At 41.1% G+C, this 14,676-nt stretch overlaps 1 long non-coding RNA gene across 1 annotated transcript; it reads right to left on the bottom strand.

Annotated features, from left to right (window-relative positions):
- Positions 1-11,294: 11,294 nt before the first annotated feature.
- LOC120062969 lies at positions 11,295-12,641 on the bottom strand. Its single transcript, XR_005478445.1, has 3 exons — positions 12,285-12,641; positions 11,915-12,006; positions 11,295-11,345 (listed from the first exon to the last, which is right to left on the bottom strand). It is a non-coding gene; the product is annotated as an uncharacterized LOC120062969 (long non-coding RNA).
- Between the last annotated feature and the right edge of the window lie 2,035 nt (positions 12,642-14,676).

Below are 14,676 nucleotides of genomic sequence, written 5' to 3'. Positions count from 1 at the left end.
CCAGCTACCCAAATCATTGACTGTTTTCTCTGCTACCACACTGCAAGTCGTACCGTATGGAGCCAGATAGCTGCCAAAGGTTGAACGTAGGTATCGTTAGGATCGTAAGAAAATCCATACGGAAATTGTTAGGATCGTAAGAAAAGTCATGCGTGAAACATGAAACGTAAACGTACAAATGTTACGACTTTGAATTAATATTTACACGTTCAATTCTTACTTTACATCTCCCTTTACTCGGTTACAGATATGTTTTATACATACAAGCTTTTGTCAGGAATGTGTCATCTGCAAAGGACATGGACCGAACGTAGCTAGTCAATCAAGCATCTCTAGCCCAGACGTTAGAGGTGCTCTGCAGCTTCCGGGTTTCGTTTCCAAAATAAAAGTCTAAAGCTTGTTTTAAAACGGCATTCGATAACGACGTTATACCACTAAGCTTGGGCTTAGTATAGGCTTAGGCATTCAGCAAATGACTTGTGAGAATACCACTATAAAGACACAGAAGACCCTTGTCTAGAAAAACCGTCTGAGCTGCAAAACAGAAAGTAAATATGATTTAGGCTAGGCCTATTCCACTATCTAAATATGCCATGCTGTTGTGCTATTTAATGGCCATATAATTTCATAATTTATTTTTATATCTGAGTGGGGCTACTGTGGTGATCATGTAACCTAATGAATCACACTTGTTCCAGTATTTAGGAGCACAGACTGTAGGTCTTATACTAGGCCTTTTGACCGTTGCATTTGCAAACTCCACTCTGTATGGAGGCTTGTTATAGCCATTTGCTTTGCACAACCCCATCCCTCAAGAGACTATATCCATATCAATAAATGAGACAAAACTAAATGCTGATTAAGTCTTGGCTATAACCAGCTATAAAACACAGAGTTCTAAACGATTCTGCCAGACACCATCACCCTAAATGATAGCCTAAATTGTAACGGCTACAAGTTGAATGCCTATTTTTATTTAATTTAATTAAACATTGAATTATTAAAGTGACAGGCTAAAGAACTTTGGAGAATTTAGATCGTTTTTTAATACACACATGGATTTCAATAAACAAATGGATAAGACTGTTCTATTCTCTTGGATTTAGTTCCTATTGCAGTATGTATGACATGCATACTGATATTAATGATCTGCTGTCTAAGGAGTATGCTGACACTTTTTGATATTCTACAGATATGGCAGCTACAGTGCATTTGGAAAGTATTCAGACTTTTTCCCTTGACATTTTGTTACATTACAGCCTTATTCTAAAATGTATTAAATAGTTTTTTTCCCTCATCAATTTACACACAATAGACCATAATAACAGGTCTCTCCAGATATGTTAGATCGGATTCAAGTCCGGGCTCTGGCTGGGCCACTCAAGGACATTCAGAGACTTGTCCCCGAAGCCACTCCTGCGTTGTCTTGGCTGTGTGCTTAGGGTCATTGTCCTGTTGGAACCTTCACCCCAGTCTGAGGTCCTGAGAGCTCTGGAGGATCTCTGTGTACTTTACTCCGTTCATCTTTCCCTCGATCCTGACTATTCTACCTGTCCCTGCCGCTGAAAAACATCCCCACAGCATGATACTGCCACCACGCTTCACTGTAGGGATGGTGCCAGGTTTCCTCCAGACGTGACGCTTGGCATTCAGGCCAAAGAGTTCAATGTTGGTTTCATCAGACCAGAGAATCTTGTTTCTCATGGTCTGAGAGTCCTTTTGGAAAACTCCAAGCAGGGTGTCATGTGCCTTTTAATGAGGAGTGGCTTTGGTCTGGCCACTCTACCATAAAGGCCTGATTGGTGGAGTGCTGCAGAGATGGTTGTCCTTCTGGAAGGTTCTCCCATCTCCACAGAGGAACTCTGGAGCTCTGTCAAAGAGACCATCGTGTTCTTGATCACCTCCCTGACCAAGGCCCTTCTCCCCCGATTGGTCAGTTTGGCCGGGCAGCCAGCTCTAGGAAGAGTCTTGGTGGTTCCAAACTTCTTCCATTTAAAAATGATGGAGTCCACTGTGTTCTTGGGAACCTTCAATGCTGCGGACATTTTTTGGTTCCCTTCCCCACATCTGTACCTCGACACAATCCTGCCTCAGAGCTCTACGGACAATTCCTTCGACCTCATGGATTGGTTTTTGCTCTGACATGCACTGTCAGCTGTGGATCCTTATATAGACAGGTTTGTGCCATTTTCAAATCATGTCCAATCAATTGAATTGACCACAGGCGGATTCTAAAAAAGTGTAGAAACATCTCAAGGATGATCAATGGAAACAAGGTAAACCTGAGCAAAATGTTGAGTCTCATAGCAAATGGTCTGAATGCTTATGTAAATAAGGTATTTCTGTTTTTTATTTTTAATGAATTTGCTAAAAAATCTATAAACCTGTTTTCGTTTGTCATTGTGGAGTATTGTGTGTAGATTTTAGAATAAGGCTGTAAAGTAACAACATGTGGAAAAAGTAAAGGGGCCTGAATTCTTTCCGAATGCATACACCTTTCAGACAGAGGCTGACATGCCTCCCTCTAACAGGGATTATTGTATTGTGGAAACCCAGTCAGATACAATGCAGTTCACTGGGTCCTCAGCCTGACTGTTTCATCATAAACAATACTATTTTCACCGACATGCATAAAGCCATCTTGTTGAGGGAGCTCCACTAGTGTCCAATATGGTGTGGATGACCGTCTGATTACCACAGGGTTCAATTCTCGGGCCGACTCTTTTCTCTGTATATATCAATGATGTTGCTCTTGCTGCGGGCGATTCCCTGATCCACCTCTACGCAGACGACACCATTCTGTATACCTCTGGCCCTTCCTTGGACACTGTGCTATCTAACCTCCAAACGAGCTTCAATGCCATACATCACTCCTTCCGTGGCCTCCAACTGCTCTTAAACGCTAGTAAAACCAAATGCATGCTTTTCAACCGTTCGCTGCCTGCACCCGCCAGCCCGACTAGCATCACCACCCTGGACGGTTCCGACCTAGAATATGTGGACATCTATAAATACCTAGGTGTCTGGCTAGACTGTAAACTCTCCTTCCAGACTCATATTAAACATCTCCAATCCAAAATCACATCAAGAATCGGCTTTCTATTTCGCAACAAAGCCTCCTTCACTCATGCCGCCAAACTCACCCTAGTAAAACTGACTATCCTACCGATCCTCGACTTCGGCGATGTCATCTACAAAATAGCTTCCAATACTCTACTCAGCAAACTAGATGCAGTTTATCATAGTGCCATCCGTTTTAAAACACCTTATACCACCCACCACTGCGACCTGTATGCTCTAGTCGGCTGGCCCTCGCTACATATTCGTCGCCAGACCCACTGGCTCCAGGTCATCTATAAGTCCATGCTAGGTAAAGCTCCGCCTTATCTCAGTTCACTGGTCACGATAACAACACCCACCCGTAGCACGCGCTCCAGCAGGTATATCTCACTGATCATCCCAAAAGCCAACACCTCATTTGGCCGCCTTTCCTTCCAGTTCTCTGCTGCCTGTGACTGGAACGAATTGCAAAAATCGCTGAAGTTGGAGACTTTTATTTCCCTCACCAACTTTAAACATCTGCTATCTGAGCAGCTAACCGATCGCTGCAGCTGTACATAGTCCATCTGTAAACAGCCCACCCAATTTACCTACCTCATCCCCATACTGTTTTTATTTATTTACTTTCCTGCTCTTTTGCACACCTGTATCTCTACTTGCTCATGATCATCTGATGATTTATCACTCCAGTGTTAATCTGCTAAATTGTAATTATTCGCTCCTATGGCCTATTTATTGCCTACCTCATGCCTTTTGCACACAATGTATATAGACTCATTTTGTTTTTTTCCTACTGTGTTATTGACTTGTTTATTGTTTACTCCATGTGTAACTCCGTGTTGTTGTCTGTTCACACTGCTATGCTTTATCTTGGCCAGGTCGCAGTTGTAAATGAGAACTTGTTCTCAACTAGCCTACCTGGTTAAATAAAGGTGAAATAAAATAAAATAAAAATTACAGACTGCTTTAGGGGATCTGACCCATCAAAGGCCACACAAACTTCAAGGTGATCTCGATTCAGATGCCTGATCTCTCCTCCTCGCTGTGAGCAGGCCTCATCTGGAGAGGAGCTGCCACAGTGTCTTGTTGAGCAACTAGTTTAACATGTAAAAACCATAGAGAGCGATGAGATTTCAGAGTAGAGGTGAAGATGTCTACTTGTATTCAACTGAACTGCTGCACACGCAGCTTTGTGTTCCCTCAACCAGGAAAGGCTTCGATACACAGTTTACTGCTTACCTCTTTCTTTTCACCAGCAAGGTGTATGGTTCATAAAGATGTTGAGATTGTTAAGCCTAAAGAACAACCTTACTTGCGATGAGACTCTTGCAGTGATCCGGATCTTTCTGCATATATGCCACTTGTTCAAGAGGTAAAGTGGGAAATAAAACAAATAATTTAAGTCAAGTTACTGATTGCATGCCCATGAGCAGAAGGAACACACTGAATGCCGATGATCGGCATGTTTGTTCGGCAGTGTGTTCAGTGGAAACAGAGCGGAACAAGCAGAATATCCTTTACACCGGTACTTATTGGTACCTGGGGATTTTATCCAGCAGGACACCAAGGTCAAGTAAGTGTTGTTGTATGAGGGAGTTGAAGCAGTTAATAAGATGATGTGGGTTCATAGGAGGCTAGCTGTCTCCCACATCATGATAGTACTGTATACATGACAGGACTTATGAATGTAAAGAAACGGGTGACATAACTGAAAAGACTTTAAAAAATGAACTGAATGTAAAAGTAAATATTAAATTCATTTTGGTAGGAACTGGAAGACTAATCTTTTTAATACATAACGTCCATACTACCAATAATGTTTTGGTTAGACAATTTGTGATTAACTATTTAAGTGTTACTAATTTAGCCTTTTCTGAAGTCTTCTGTGTTTAATTGGCAACTTCAGCTACAGTAGCCAGTTACCCGGGAATTCAAGTGGCAGATACTGGCTGGATGGTCCACGTACAGCATTTTTTGGGGGGGGAAACCCACACATAGGGTTTTCTATGTTAGTCCATGAAGCTGGCTAGCCATTTTAGGTTCAAGACTTGTGAATCTTGTTAACTATAGATATAGCTAACACTGACAGTCAAAAATGTTACGTTTAGTATGCAAATGTTATCAAACCAAACTAAAACATATGTTCAGTAAAGTTAATTATTATTCATGTATGGTAGAAAAACGCCATGAGGGAAGGGCACTGTTTGTGGCAGGGACGTCAAATAGCGCCTGCCTATTAATGCATTATAAGTGAAGTAAATGAGTTATCTAATTAACTTTATCAACAGGCAAGCTGGACCTGGAAATTATATCGAGGTCATGACCAGGGCACTGCTGAATGCCATCTCCCAAAACGTAAACAAAACGTTCCTTAACACTGTACCACCACACAACCACCACCACTCCAGCACGGTGTCGATCGAGAGATGGTCAAGGTAAAACAAATCTATATGCGAGGGCATTTAGCTAGTGTAGTTATGTCATAATTACATGCATGTTTTGAAATGATTTGATTTGCTTCCGGATCATTTGCAGAGCAACATGCCAATGTTTTGCCTCTTAGCATTCAGAACAGCCCTGAAGTCACAGCATCCATCTACACAGTCAAACTAGAATTACTGTTGGGTTTTCTAATGACCAGTGTTTTACTTGATGTCTTACCCTTTTTGCATTAGGGATTGATTTCATGTAATCAGTTGATCATGTAGCAATATTTATAGATTTTTTTTCTCCAGGTCTTTCCCTTCCATCTTCAGGCGGGAGTCGGGTGGAGTTGCCAGAGTCAAACAATGCATTTCCTCTCCCAAAACTACACAATCAACAGTGGTCGCAGTACATTTTCTGGCTTGAAAGACTGAGAAGACCACCAAAACATTAGATGAGCTTGCTGTAATGCAGGCAGGGTTAGGCAACAGATCAATCACAGTCTGTGATGACAGTTCTCTTGCAGATGTAAGGTAAGTGCACCGTGTTTCATTGTTCTCCACAACAAATTTAATTCAATTAAGTTTAATTGAGGAACCTAGCTTGTGAAAAACATGCTTGATTGTAAATGCTTTGCTTTTAGATATCAAGCCTGTTAGAGAGGTACCCCAGAATAACCTCAATCTATTTTAGATATCAAGCCTGTTAGAGAGGTATCCCAGAATAACCTCAATCTCTTTTAGATATCAAGCCTGTTAGAGAGGTACCCCAGAATAACCTCAATCTCTTTTAGATATCAAGCCTGTTAGAGAAGTACCCCAGAATAACCTCAATCTCTTTTAGATATCAAGCCTGTTAGAGAAGTACCCCAGAATAACCTCAATCTCTTTTAGATATCAAGCCTGTTAGAGAGGTACCCCAGAATAACCTCAATCTCTTTTAGATATCAAGCCTGTTAGAGAGGTACCCCAGAATAACCTCAATCTCTTTTAGATATCAAGCCTGTTAGAGAGGTACCCCAGAATAACCTCAATCTCTTTTAGATATCAAGCCTGTTAGAGAAGTACCCCAGAATAACCTCAATCTCTTTTAGATATCAAGCCTGTTAGAGAGGTACCCCATAATAACCTCAATCTCTTTTAGATATCAAGCCTGTTAGAGAGGTACCCCAGAATAACCTCAATCTCTTTTAGATATCAAGCCTGTTAGAGAAGTACCCCAGAATAACCTCAATCTCTTTTAGATATCAAGCCTGTTAGAGAGGTACCCCAGAATAACCTCAATCTCTTTTAGATATCAAGCCTGTTAGAGAGGTACCCCAGAATAACCTCAATCTCTTTTAGATATCAAGCCTGTTAGAGAAGTACCCCAGAATAACCTCAATCTCTTTTAGATATCAAGCCTGTTAGAGAAGTACCCCAGAATAACCTCAATCTCTTTTAGATATCAAGCCTGTTAGAGAGGTACCCCAGAATAACCTCAATCTCTTTTAGATATCAAGCCTGTTAGAGAGGTACCCCAGAATAACCTCAATCTCTTTTAGATATCAAGCCTGTTAGAGAGGTACCCCAGAATAACCTCAATCTCTTTTAGATATCAAGCCTGTTAGAGAAGTACCCCAGAATAACCTCAATCTCTTTTAGATATCAAGCCTGTTAGAGAGGTACCCCAGAATAACCTCAATCTCTTTTAGATATCAAGCCTGTTAGAGAGGTACCCCAGAATAACCTCAATCTCTTTTAGATATCAAGCCTGTTAGAGAAGTACCCCAGAATAACCTCAATCTCTTTTAGATATCAAGCCTGTTAGAGAGGTACCCCAGAATAACCTCAATCTCTTTTAGATATCAAGCCTGTTAGAGAGGTACCCCAGAATAACCTCAATCTCTTTTAGATATCAAGCCTGTTAGAGAAGTACCCCAGAATAACCTCAATCTCTTTTAGATATCAAGCCTGTTAGAGAGGTACCCCAGAATAACCTCAATCTCTTTTAGATATCAAGCCTGTTAGAGAGGTACCCCAGAATAACCTCAATCTCTTTTAGATATCAAGCCTGTTAGAGAAGTACCCCAGAATAACCTCAATCTCTTTTAGATATCAAGCCTGTTGGAGAGGTACCCCAGAATAACCTCAATCTCTTTTAGATATCAAGCCTGTTAGAGAGGTACCCCAGAATAACCTCAATCTCTTTTAGATATCAAGCCTGTTAGAGAGGTACCCCAGAATAACCTCAATCTCTTTTAGATATCAAGCCTGTTAGAGAAGTACCCCAGAATAACCTCAATCTCTTTTAGATATCAAGCCTGTTGGAGAGGTACCCCAGAATAACCTCAATCTCTTTTAGATATCAAGCCTGTTAGAGAGGTACCCCAGAATAACCTCAATCTCTTTTAGATATCAAGCCTGTTAGAGAGGTACCCCAGAATAACCTCGGTCTCAAGCGGTTGGTTCTACAAGTCATCAGGTAAGAATTGCATAGCATTGAGGTGTGTTTGGTAAAGGCATAGTTCACTCTATGTAAAAAATCTTTCCCTCCTATAAATGTGTTAAAAACATTCATATTCAGGTTATTCAGCATATGTTATCACTTTAATGGAGGCTAGTGGGGTCCAGCAGTCAGATTTACATAATGTGATACTACTTTGTAGTTGATAACCCCAACAGGTGGTCAGTTGGCGCTGCCAAGTGGTGGGAGTATGTGTGCAGCTAATTCCACAATCAGTGTAAAGATTGTGCTCTTTAGAGGCAGGAAATATATTCCTACAAAACTGGCCGTGGCAATTTATCAGTTTAGTGAATTCAGCGGAATATGTAAAAAAAAAAAAAAACATTTATAATATCTACACCTATTTTTTGTGCAATCAATTTTTTTGTGCAATTTTTGTGCAATCCCTTAAAACAAATGTCTAAAGGAGAGAAGCTGGCAAACTGCGCTTTCCATCGTCAAACTGCTTATTTACTCTTTAGTGCATACCACACGTTCCTCTGGCAAAATGCACCTTGTCTATGCCAGAAAAAGGCGCAAACAGCTTTGTATATCACGGCCTGAGTTTTCTTAGTTTCAAATACCAGGTGCATATAAGCAGGGGCATAACTTAAGGTGGCGTTGTAGTGCCCCGGCCCCTGTATTTTGATGTTCTTTTGTTTTTCAAAAAGGAGGACCCGGTATCCGATGGCTACTCTGGGAGAATCCTGCGATCGGCCTGAAGTGGTGGAAAGACCATTGTCTACATTGAAAAAAATCGACACAAGTCTTCTCCCACCAGATGCACCCAAGTTTGCTAGAATGCCCAAGGGAAATTGCCACAAGTGTGGTAAACTAATTTCCTTTGGCAACGCTACTAGTCTCCACATGGTTTCAAGCACAGAAGCCAAACTGACAAATTATGCGCAATAAACCGTGAGCGGAGTGGTCAGTCTGGTTTACCAGGCTAAGTAAAGCTGTGTGTTTCACTATTAACTCTACCCCCGACAGGTACAGGCATCGTGTCCCATCTTGTCTGAAAATGTATCCCGTCGCTAACCTTGAGGCTCGTGACAGTTATTTGTGAGAGATAATGTATGGCGTCATCACACACAAGATAGTGTTTATTGAAAGGCAGATTTATAATGACAGACTTTTTTAAAATGTAGAACCGAAGTGCAAGATGGACTCAACGTGCAAGTGATATCATGGTAAGATGATAAGAAAGTCATAAAGGGATTACAAGAATTTTGAGACATTTCCGGGATTCAATGGCTAGAATGAGCACTCACTCACCAGAGATGTAATTACGGGAGAAATTACTCTCAGTGCCAGAAGGTATATCGCACAGGAGGTGGGGAATATCTCCCCATCACTAGTGGGTGAGTAGTGCATTTTCCAGCTATGACGACACACTGCTGTGTCTGGCTTTTGCGAGGTTGTAAGCAGGATAGTTTTAATTTCAGTGGCGTGTTGCGCTGCATCAGTCAGAGTCGGTACAGACAGAGAGTTCCGGAACAGTGTCAGCAGAGAGAACCTCTTTCAAAAAGGGCTGAGTCAAGTGGCACAGCGGTCTAAGGCACTGCATCTCAGTGCTTGAGGCGTCACTACAGACACCCTGGTTCAAATCCAAGCTGTATCACAACTGGCCTGTGATTGGGAGTCCCATAGGGCGGCGCACAATTGGCCCAGTGTCATATGGCTTTGGCCGGTGTAGGCTATCGTTGTAAATAAGAATTTCTTCTTAACTGACTTGCCTAGCTAAATAAAGGTCACTTTTTTTTTTAAATTATACTTCTTTTTTTTTTTAAATGAAAGCAGCAGAAAAAAAGCTCACCAGCAAGCAATCTTGAAGGTCACCTACCTGACAGAACACCAGGGCTCTCTTAAAAAAGAGTTCCTAACCAATGATAGTGCAAATGATGATCGCCCCATTTGATAGATAATGGCACTTAAAAAAATGAAAGGGTGTGTTGTCTGTATTCATATGATGTGTTGTCTGTATTCATTGGAACATAGTTGGGCAGGACCACTCAAATTGCTTCTTTTAAATAAGATACTCCTTGTGGTTTGATTGTCTACCTCCAGATATTATCACAGAGATCGGGGAGTGCCTTTTTCACGGCCTGTCATGCCAAATAGTGTCCCCCTCTACGTCACAATGGGAGTCGATAAACTATTAGTGTCCGTTGCTATACCAACGGTGTGATTACCTAATGATTAGAATTTTGGAGACCATTACAGCCTAAATGACGTTCTTTTCATCATCGCTATGCAATCAAGGCTGATTTCCGTGACAATTTCGGTGTTTAAACAAGTTTTGTTTAGTTAATCAAATGAAAACATTAATTCAAATTACTTTTGGGTACCTTGTTAAAACATTACAACATAAAATCCATGTCTTAAACATGGCTACGTTTCGGAAATGGAAAAGAAAACGTGTAATCTGCTTGACATATTAAAGTTATTTACCTTACAGATCGCAAAGTCAGCTAATTTCCACTCCATTCATATGCAAATCCGTTTGATTCATACACTGGCTTGTCTGGCTGTCATGTTTTTATTTTAACCTGCCCTTCCCTTATCTACACTGAAATAATATAATTTTAGTAGTCCTCTATTATGATTCATCTATGTTCTCTCGCTCATAGCTCATTAGCACCCCCTTGTGGTTGAATATATGTATCTATTGTAGGTCCTACGATACAATGAACACATAAATACCATCAGGATACGGATACGTTACACTTTACAACAATGAACACCTTGTGAAACAGCTGTGAAAACCAACCTGGCAATATTTAAGATTTTAATACTTAAACTTTGGTCGTTTTTTGGTACAGTTGTGTCATTCATTTATTTTCACAGATTTGTTGTGTACTCACATGGCAATCATAGTCTAAAATACTGACTTCTGGTGTGTGGAATACAGAGGAGGTGGTTGCTGTGTGGGTGGGAGGTTCTGGCTGTCACTTGTTCTCAACAGGCAGCCAGTCTCGGAAGGGGGACTTGAAGAGGAAGACTGCAAAGTCCAGGCACTGCTATTCTCTTTGTTCTGAGTGTTTGCAGTGCTAGTGCTTTTAGTTAATCTGTGTATCTCATATTATGTGCCCAGTATGATAGTTTTCTTGCTCTTTCTTAGCAGATAATGACAACATGACAATAACAGTAGCTGTAGATGATGTAATGAACAGTTGGAGGGTGGTTGGTAATGGAGGACATCAGGTGGATCCATGTCTGGGTGTTGGGCAGAACCCCTAGGTCCTGGAGAACAGGTAATGGAGGACATCAGGTGGATCCATGTCTGGGTGTTGGGCAGAACCCCTAGGTCCTGGAGAACAGGTAATGGAGGACATCAGGTGGATCCATGTCTAGGTGTTGGGCAGAACCCCTAGGTCCTGGAGAACAGGAGCAGAGTAAAGGGAACAGTCACATAGGATGGTGATTTTCACTGAGGAGAAGGAGGCCGTGCTGACTGAGATGCATGCTGGGCATTTCGGAGTGAAGCGCATGATTGCCAAAATCAACCTACGCTTCTTCTGAAATGGGATTGTCATCCTTCCCCTGTAGGTACATCTGATTACCTAACAAGTTAGAAGACAGGAGTTGTTGAAATACTCAACTCTAAGTACATTTGCACTGCTGTCTTTCTCTCTGTTTCTGTCTCTCTCTCTTCCTACCTCTCTTTCCCTCTCACTTTCATCCTGTCTCTGTCTGTCTTTCTGGATGTATGTCTGTATCTCTCTGTTTAGCGAAGACACCTAGGGACAGTTGGAATTACCATAATTGCTTACACCTATCCGTTTGATTGATCAGGGTTAACTTATAGCTAGATACCTCAATATGACCGACATATAACTAAATGTATAGCTAGCAACATGTAGATGACCAACTAGCTAGATGGAAAATGGTTGTTGAAAAATGGTTGTACATAACTAAATCCTTCCAGTTATGTAATAGACGTTACCTGCTTAACTTTAACCCGAATTGTGAATTTCTCTGCCCGCAACGAATGTTGCGCCCCTTGTCGAGATCAGTGGTGCCTTCAGAGTACTTCACCTGGTTGGAAAGATAAAATAAAATCTCCTCGAGGGATGCCATTGAAATGCCAGCTACATACAAACAGAAAGCTACAATAACAGTTAGCTAGATAGATAACGTTAGCTAAGCAAAACTGTCTGGCTAGCTAACTTAGCTAGCTGTCTAGGCAGGCTGAGGTAAATACGTACAGTAGCTAGCAATGTCAATCTAAAAACAGCTTAAAATAATTTCTTCCTATTTAACAATATTTTCTTATATAAAGACAAATATATGTTAAAGAAAGAGGTTTTCTTTACAGTCTTTTCGGTCTCCTGAAGCGGTAGCTAGTGAGCAGGTAATCACCGTCAAAAACACCGTCCTTGGAGAGCGATTCTGAGGTAAGGATTTTGCAAGTTCTAGCAAAAGCCCCAGCAACGGAAGCTATTGAATATCATTGTGACGCAGGGGTGGGCCCTTTTTGGCAGGGGGACACTATTTGGCATGACAGGCCCTCAGATCCTCAAAAAGTTCTATAGCTGCACCATTGAGAGCATCTTTACTGGCTGCATCACTGCTTGGCATGGCAACAGCACCGGCCTCAATCACATGGCGCTACAGAAGGTGGTGCGGACAGCCCAGTACAAGACTGGCGCCGGGCTCCCTGCCATCGAGGATCTCTATATCAGGCGGTGTGAAAGGAAGGACCAGACAATTGTTAAAGACTCCAGCCACCCAAGCCAAAGACTGTTCTCTCTGCTTCCGCACTGCAAGCGGGACCAGAACAACAAGTCTGACAGCAACAGGCTCCTGAACGGCTTCTTTACCCAAGCCATAAGCTAAATAAATAACTAAATAGCTAACAACATGGCTACACAGAATATCTGAGTTGACTCTTGCATTTAGTCACTATGCACACTCACAGTACTCTACATACTCACACACATTGACACTCCAACACACACACACACACACACACACTTCATCTGCTCACACACATGTAACATGCACACACATTTATACTGACTCTACACACACACACACACGCACTTAATTTGCTCACACACACATAACATGCACACACATTTATACTGACTCTACACACACAAACACACGCACTCACATACAATTACCAAATACGCTGCTGCTACTCTGTTTATCATCTATCCTGAGGCCAAGTCACCTTTACCCCTACACACATCTACCTCCATCACTCCAGTATCCCTGCACATTGTAAATATGGTACTGGAACTGACTTTGTATATAGTCACCTTAACCCTATACACATCTACCTCCATCACTCCTGTATCCCTGCATTAACACTTTAAACTGAAACTGAGCCAGAAGCACAATAGATTGTAGCATAAGTATGTGTGGTTTGTAATCCTAGTTGTGGTTTCTATAGGACAAAAGGAAATAGACATACAATGAAACACCAATAACATAGTAATGACATTGTCCAATAGGAAATAACTGTAAATAGGCATAAACATACAGGAAAGAATATGCATAAAGAGTAGTAAGGAATATTATATACATAAACATAATGGCAAGAATACCTGAGAAATACGCATACATAATATCTGGCAGGGATATAAACAAGTCAGTGGAGGCTGGTGGGAGGAGCTATAGTAGGACGGGCTCATTGTAATGGCTGGAATGGAATTCATGGAACGGAATCAAACATGTGGTTTCTATATGTTTGATACCATTCCATTTATTCCATTCCAGCCATTACAATGAGCGATGGTGAATAAAACCGAAAGTAAAATTTAAGAACAGGAAGCATAGAAATAGAGCACAAAGAACAGATCAACCACTTCTTAGGCTTTCAATGAGAATGACAGATCTATAACTCACTTTTCTGCATTTGTAAAACGATGCCACATGCTCAATTGAAGGAGTAGATAAATAAACATGATAGCAATGTAAAACTGGATCCCCCTCTTTTTTAAAGAAAGGTCTTTCAAAATAAATGACATGTGACAAAACTACTTTCAAAAAGTGTTTACCCGTGATTGCATTAGAACTGTTGTGCATTGACTGCTTATCAGAATACATATTTCCCTCCTGTGGCTCTTGCCACTTGAATGCCCTCAAGAATTACATTTTTCTTGCATAGAACACACAACAACAAGCTGACAAGATAAGTTGATAAACTATTATACTACGGGTTTGTCTGCTTTTGTTTTAATAACAATATTATAGTATCACTGGCAAATTACAGCCTGAGTAATAAAGTTTAGGCTTTGAATTACTTTGCCACACCGCTGTTTGAGTAGAGCGCCGCGGTGGAGGGCATTATAGACATTTAATTCCCTTCTTCTGAACATCGGAGTGTCTTCAACAATCATGCATGTCAGTTCACACAGCGTAAGAGAGAACACAATATCTCAGAATACATTTATTTGGGAATATATTTCGTAGAACAGTCTGTATTAGGCTGTAATCTCCAAACCAGCGGGAACTCCGATCAAGGGTCTTTTCTACGCCTGCTGCTTGAGGTTACAGTGCTTACAAAGCATTTGATGCTGAATGTGATTCCCTTTTATTCATAACTTCCCAAGACGATCATCTCTGAATTTGTATTCGTGAACCGTTTGGTGTTTTATCTTTCTCACCTTTTATTATTATATTTGTGAAGTACCTTGAAATGCATTTGTTGTAAGAAATGTACTATATAAATAAAGTTTGATTTCATTTCATGACAAT

Source organism: Salvelinus namaycush, chromosome 18, assembly GCF_016432855.1.
Source record: "Salvelinus namaycush isolate Seneca chromosome 18, SaNama_1.0, whole genome shotgun sequence".
NCBI classification, from domain to species: domain Eukaryota; kingdom Metazoa; phylum Chordata; class Actinopteri; order Salmoniformes; family Salmonidae; genus Salvelinus; species Salvelinus namaycush.
Note: the sequence above shows the minus strand (reverse complement) of the source record. Positions and strands in the feature narration are given on the sequence as shown.